This window comes from Schistocerca serialis, chromosome 1 (genome assembly GCF_023864345.2).
Source record: "Schistocerca serialis cubense isolate TAMUIC-IGC-003099 chromosome 1, iqSchSeri2.2, whole genome shotgun sequence".
Lineage (NCBI taxonomy): Eukaryota > Metazoa > Arthropoda > Insecta > Orthoptera > Acrididae > Schistocerca > Schistocerca serialis.
In genome coordinates this window covers 62,544,675-62,551,542 of record NC_064638.1, presented here as the reverse complement: position 1 = coordinate 62,551,542, position 6,868 = coordinate 62,544,675, and the positions used below count along the sequence as shown (strand labels likewise).

Here is a 6,868-nt window from a genome sequence, read left to right as displayed (position 1 = left end):
AGTCTAGTCACAATTGCAGCTGATCCACTTCCCATAACGTGTCGAAGAGAAAGGTTTGACCAAAGTCACCATGAAATATTCATGTTACATACGCATAAGATTTGGCACAAAAGCAGATACGGAGCCATTCAGGTCAGAAAACGCTATCCAGCTTCAAAGTGTCAGGAAAGGGAACAAACATCACGAACTACCATTTCTTCCACATGGCAGCAGTGACCATTCAGGTTTAGAATTTGAAAGCGGTTAATAAATATCCGTTCTAGATTTGCACTACAGTATCTATCTAACTGTGTGACAACTGATCAGCATTATCACTGGCAAACAACTACAGTTACCGACACACAACCTAACATGCTTCCTCTATTCATATAGTCCCTGAATACGGTTTTTCTCGTGATCATTCATGCATCTACATCACAGTATAATACTAATGTCAAGTAAAGCTGTCCTATGTACCCATGGATCAGTCACAGCTCTAACACTGGCTACTATGCTGAAAGTGGCGCAATGTCCACCGTAAATAATATCTCAGACAACTCTGCAAAACCATCCATGCCTGATATGGCACTACACTGGTGTGTTTCAAAGTGTACTATACGAATGCTGTAGTTGATCGTTTATGTGGCGATTATGTCTCCTTGCAATTAAGATTCTCTTCTATTCTGGTTGAGATACATCAAGTACACCACATGTAAATTCTTGAGTATCAGATAAAAAGTGCCCTACATAGAACACCACATATTCTCTGCTCAAAGACTGAATCGTACAGTATCGTTTACAAAGTACCATTGCTATAGTAATGAAATTTGTGTAAGATTTTGAACACTTTCTAAACTGGTGCATAATTTTGCAGAGCCATCAGTAATGCTGACACCAGCCACAAACAGATTCATTCATTTCACATACTGGAGACGTGTGTTTCGTAGGCATGCCTATGACACTAAGGTGCAGATGTGAGCACTATGCCAACGTTGGTGCTGCCACCCATTGGCAGCTCTGTGAAACTGCAGCTACTCTGGGCGGATGCTGAGAGTATGCTACACTACTATCTAAGTTTTGCGTCACCACTTACTAACAATCATATTTCACAGTAGTTGATTGACAGATTAGCGCTTGGTAAATCTTGTGCCCTTTGTCACGGCACAGCAAAGCTAAGCCCGAGTCGAGACATGTTTGAAGCGATATGATAACGACAGATGCAGCTTCTCAGTGTCCCTGGCATGTACTTGCTTTGGCAGTACGTATACTAAAATTCAAAGGATACAGAGAAGATTAGCATGGCCCCTATCGGAGGCGCAAAATCTTGAACCGTTCCACATTGCTTTCGCAACGTCACTCTCTGACGTTAAGATGTCTGAGGATATAACTAGGTGATGAGAGACAAGTTTTGCTTCATATTTGCACTCATTTGTGACTACCTACACCCTACATTTACGCAGGTCTCGTCTACTTACCTTTATTCACAATGTATCATGACAATACTGCCAGCCAACCTTTCACTCACCACAGTGTGCATTACAAACTAGTACTCTAATGGCAAGACAGGAAGCGCTACAAAACCGCAGTTACACTGTGCGCACCGACACAGCTACTCGTCACTGGCTGCACCGAGCTGTGCGGGGGCAGTCGTTCCGGGGTTATCTCTCAACAGATTTGATTTTTCGGGTGGTGGAGAGGCGTACACAGTGCGTTTGTGGTAAGGAGGCGTACAAAACAGGTTTCGGTAGTGTTGATAGAGCAATATATTGAAAAGGTTCTATTATTTGTCTTCATGTAGGGGACTGCTGTCAGCTGACTGGTAACTATGGTACTGATTTTAAGAATTATTCGACATAGACATGAATACATACGACTGAGGAATACTGGGTGAGCCAATTTATTTGTTATAGGATGGGGGAAGAGGCCCACTTCGAATCAGCAGTATCGTCTTGAGTACTGTTGGAGTGGAAGTGTACCTGAGGGCTATTTTTATGTGGTGTGTAGTGTTTCTTCATATGGATATTGGGGTGTGGTTTGTTGGGGAAAGGGGTTGTGGTGTTGCGTGAGGTAGTTTCTGTGTATTTTTGTTTGTTTGTTTGTTTGTTTGTTTGTGGTTTTATGCGTCTGTATGCACTGCTTTCTGGGAGGGAAGGCGTGCCGGTCCCTGGCACGAATCCTCCCGGCAGATTAGTATCGAGGTCCGGTGTGCCGGCCAGTCTGTGGATGGTTTTTAAGGCGGTTTCCATCTGCCTCGGCGAATGTGGGCTGGTTCCGCTTATTCCGATTCAGTTACACTGTGTCGGTGATCGCTGCGCAAACACTGTCTCCACGTACGCGTACACCATAATTACTCTACCACGTAAACATAGGGATTGCACTCGTCTGGTGTGAGACGTTCCCGGGGGGGTCCACTAGGGGCCAAACCGCACAATAACCCTGGGTTCGGTGTGGGGCGGCGGTGGGGTGAGTGGACTGCTGTAGCCTGTTGTTGGGTTGTGTACCACTGAGGGCTGCGGCGGGGACGGAGCCTCTCCGTCGTTTCTAGGTCCCCAGTTCCATACAATACAATGCGTCTGTATATGTGTGTATTTGTTGGAGTGTGAGAGTGAGGGAGGGGGGGACAGGGTGGGGGGGAGAGAGAGAGAGAGAGAGAGAGAGAGAGAGAGAGAGAGAGAGAGAGAGTGAGAGAGAGAGTGAGAGAGAGAGAATAAAAGAATGAACTCCCTCCTACATCTAGACTGATTCCCCCAATATCTAAGTGTAATAAGTTTTGGTTTTTTATGTATATTTTATTCATTTTAAGTGTGGGATTTTTGTTTACTGTTCCTTTCAGTATTTTAAGTATGTTGGTGTTTGGGGTACCAGCTGTTGTTATTGTGGGGGAAGCGTTATAGGTATCCTGGTACAGAAGAGAGGGGGGGGGGGGGAGGGCTTTATTGATATCCTGGTCAAAGGATCAAAGGTGCTGTTCTAGTTTTAATAAACATTGATCCACGTTCCTCCTCCCATGATCTAATTAAGAAACATAAATCACAGCAAGAGATAGATCTAATTAATTTACTTTGATCGACTTGCGCAATGTTCTAGTTTTTATGGCGTTGTGAGGTTTTAATTTTTGGCAGTTTTGAGTGGTCTTTCCATATGTTGCGTACTAATCGTTGTTCTTTTTATTAGTGAATTTTTAATTTCTCCCCGCCCAAAGCCTCCTGTTTCCCGCATTTGTTTTACTAGTTTTATTAGGATTTGTGAATGTTGTGGACCGGGTTTTATTTGTAATTTTGCATGTGTTTTTGTAAATAATATGGTCGCCATCTTGGATACGCTCGAAATGTGTGTTTCCAGCATGATGACGACGTCAATGGTCATAGCACATGGATGCTATCCCTGTCTGTAGTAATATCACTTAAGCATATCTGCCTGTGTCTTCAGTCACTACCCTTCACCTAAAACCGACTGTTACAGTAAATCCGTTGTGCAGGAGCATATTAAAGTGTCCCAGCTTGGGTCACTTCCACAGTAAGTCAGTTGATTATACTCAAACTGATTGTGACAATAATTTGATTTTTATGTTCACAAATATAAGTTTTGCGATCGGTTAGCAGTTCAAAACAAATACCAAAAAAGTGCTTATTGAAAATGAAGGAATGACTTCTTTGACAATTTAAAGTTCATGGAAAACAACAAAAGTAAACCTCTGTGTGAGATTATCTTCGGGAAAGTTTACAGCTCACGGTCTAGTGGTTAGCATTGCTGCCCCTGGATCACAGTGTCCCTGGCTCGATTCCCGGGCGGGTCAGGGATTTTCTCCGACCGGGGACTGGGGGTTTCTGTTGTCCTTATCATTTCATCATCATTCTGGAAGATCCGAGACTGGAATTGAAAAGATTTGGAACTTGTACTGGCGCTGATGACTACTATGTTAAGCGCCCCACAAACCAACGTCATCATCATCGTCTTCTGGAAAGTTCTCTGCAGACGAGACAGACTACCTTCTTAGACATCAATGGTAGGCATCTCACGAGTGGTTCCAGGAGTTCCAACCGGAGCTGCAGGTTATGATGCGCAGTCGTCCCTGGTGGCAAGGGCTGCGTCGAGTCCAGTTGGTGGCGTGGTGCTGGCGACCTCGTTACTCTGCTGGCGGTGATGGAACTGCGAGGAGAGCTGTACCCATGTGGGTGGCTAACTACCAGATAGCTACTGGTCTAGCAGTGTGTGCCCAAATTGGCGGAGGAAAGGCGTGGCCGATGCAGCAAAAGGCCATAGATGGGGCGGCCTCTACTGTTCTTACACGCGACCTCTGAAGTAGCCTGCTTCTTGCAGGTCACGCGAAATTCGGCTGACTTTGGCTGGTGCACCTACAGGGCTGGAGCGATACCCGCATAGCGATGGCATTTTGAGGGTTGGCGGTGTTGCAGGAGACCATAGAAACACGCCACATATCATGTTTAAATTTCACTGGTTACTCTCCACGAGTGTCATTCACATAGTAGTTCCCACAGATACTGGCAATCTACCATAGTATTCGGTTGCCAAAATCTGTTTTTTACAACACTCACCCAATGAATGCCACAATATTCTCTGGAAAGTAGTCCAGTAATCTACTATTAACGTAGCAGTTCTTAGTCCTCAGACAGTAATCCTTTGGCAGCAGTCTGCATTTCATCAGTGTCATCCAAGTCGAGTCTAGTCACAACTGCAGCTGATGAACCGCTCATACCGCGTCGAAGATAAAGATCTGACAGAACTCCGCTTCCAATATCCGTGTGTTACAAATGCATAAGCTCTGTGACAAAAGCAGATACGGAGCCACTCAAGTCACAAAACGCAACCCAGCTTCAAGGTTTCAGGAGAGGAAACAAACACCATGAACTACCATTTCTGGCACATGCCACACGTAGCCTCTCAGTTATGAACCGGTTTCAAATACTAAACCTACCATTCTCCAGTTTTCACGTAATGTGGCAGTACTCAAAACAAGTGCTAATAGCATACGAACATAAGGAACAAATACCACACAGATCTGTAAGTCCTCAGTATTGGTGATAAGTTGAGAAAATGGTCCCGAAACACATGTGCTACAAAACGCCACTGTTTCCTGCGCATGTACCCCGACATCAATATGGGATATGATCACCATGCACAAGTACACAGGCCACACAACGGGTTGTCCTACTCTGGATCAGGTGGTCGAGCAGCTGCTGGGGCATAGCCGCCCATTCTTGCACCAGTGCCTGTCGGAGCTCCTGAACTGTCGTAGGGGTTTCAAGACGTGCAGCGATACGTCGACCGAGAGCATCCCAGACATGCTCGATGGGGTTTAGGTCTGGAGCACAGGCAGGCCACTCCATTCGCCTGATATATTCTGTTTCAACGTACTCCTCCACCATGGCAGCTCGGTGGGGCCGTGCGTTATCATTCATCAGGAGGAAGGTGGCACCCACTGCACCCCTGAAAAAAGCAGACATACTGGTGTAAAACGATGTCCCAATGCACCTTACCTGTTACAGTTCTTGCCTGGCCAGCCGGTCGTAATGAATCTGAGAAGTTTAGATAGGACTTTGTCTTGAGCTGTACGTTTGACGAAGAGTTTTGCATCCAGCGGAAGCTGAGCCAGTGGGTCCTTCTAGTTGGCAGCAGATGGCCGGCGTCCGCGTCAAATGCTGGATCGTTCTCTGCCGGGAACCGAGGCGTGAAGTCCGCGTTCACGTGTCGTGCTGATGAGCGGTACTGTATGTCGTAGTTATACTCTGCCAGGATTAGGGCACATCGCTGAATTCGGCGACCGTTCTGGTGGGTATGTCGGCAGACGTTTGGAACAGTGGTACCAGAGGCTTGTGGTCCGTCTGCAACACAAAATGTCGTCCATACAGGTATTCGTGGAACTTTTTCACTCCGAATACTATAGCCAAAGTTTCTTTCTCTGTTTGGCTGTAATTGTGTTGTGAGAGACTGTGAGACAAACGCTATGGATGTTTCCAGACCATTGATCACATGGGAAAGGACTGCTCCGACCCCATAATCGGAGGCGTCTGCTGCTAGTACCAGCTGGTGTGTCGGATCGTATGCACAAAGACATGTAGTTTTCAAGAGTGCCTTCTTTAAAGCCTGGAAATCATTGTCACACTAAGATGACAAGTGTCATTTTACGCCCTTGCGGAGAAGGTGGTGTAGTGGTTCCGCTATTGCAGCAGTGTGGGGAATATACCGCCTGTAATAATTAATTTTCCCCAACACTGATTTAAGCTGTGTGGTATCCGTGGGTGGCGTCAGTTTCTGGAGATCCTCTATGTACGCCGGATTGGGTTGTATGCCTGAAGAACTAAATATGTGACCTAAGTATTCCACTTGTGGCACCCCAAGAACGAACTTCTCCAAGTTACATTTGAGATTTGCCTCTCGAAATACCGCAAATACTTCCGAAAGGGTCCATATGAGCTCCGTTGTGTTCCGGTCTGTGACAATGATGTCGTGCAAATAATTTTCCGTGCCCGAGTGTGGTGGATCAGTTGTTCGATGAACCGCTGGAAAATCGCCGGAGCACTAGAGATTCCGAATGCGAGGCGATTATGTCTAAACAACCCAAAGGGCATGTTTATTACTAGTTTTTCTTGTGTCTCTTTCTCTATCGGTAGCTGTAGGTATGCGTCTTTCAATTATATTTTCGCCAAGATTTTTCCTCCAACGAGTCGAGTGACAATTTCTTCGATCGTTGGAATAGGGTAGGATTCGATGACTGTCTGTGCGTCGATGGTGCGTTTGAAGTCACCGCAGATTCTGATCGCCCCATTCGGTTTCTCTTTTGTGACGATTGGCGATGCCCATCTCCTGGTTGCTATGGGAGATACGATTCCTTCATCCTGTAGTCTCTGTAGTTCCAGTTTTAGTATTT

General features: G+C 45.8%; 1 pseudogene; it reads left to right on the top strand.

Moving 5' to 3' along the window:
* The first annotated feature begins 1,222 nt into the window (after window positions 1-1,222).
* LOC126424618 (U6 spliceosomal RNA) lies at window positions 1,223-1,323 on the top strand (annotated as a pseudogene).
* The last annotated feature ends 5,545 nt before the right edge of the window (window positions 1,324-6,868 follow it).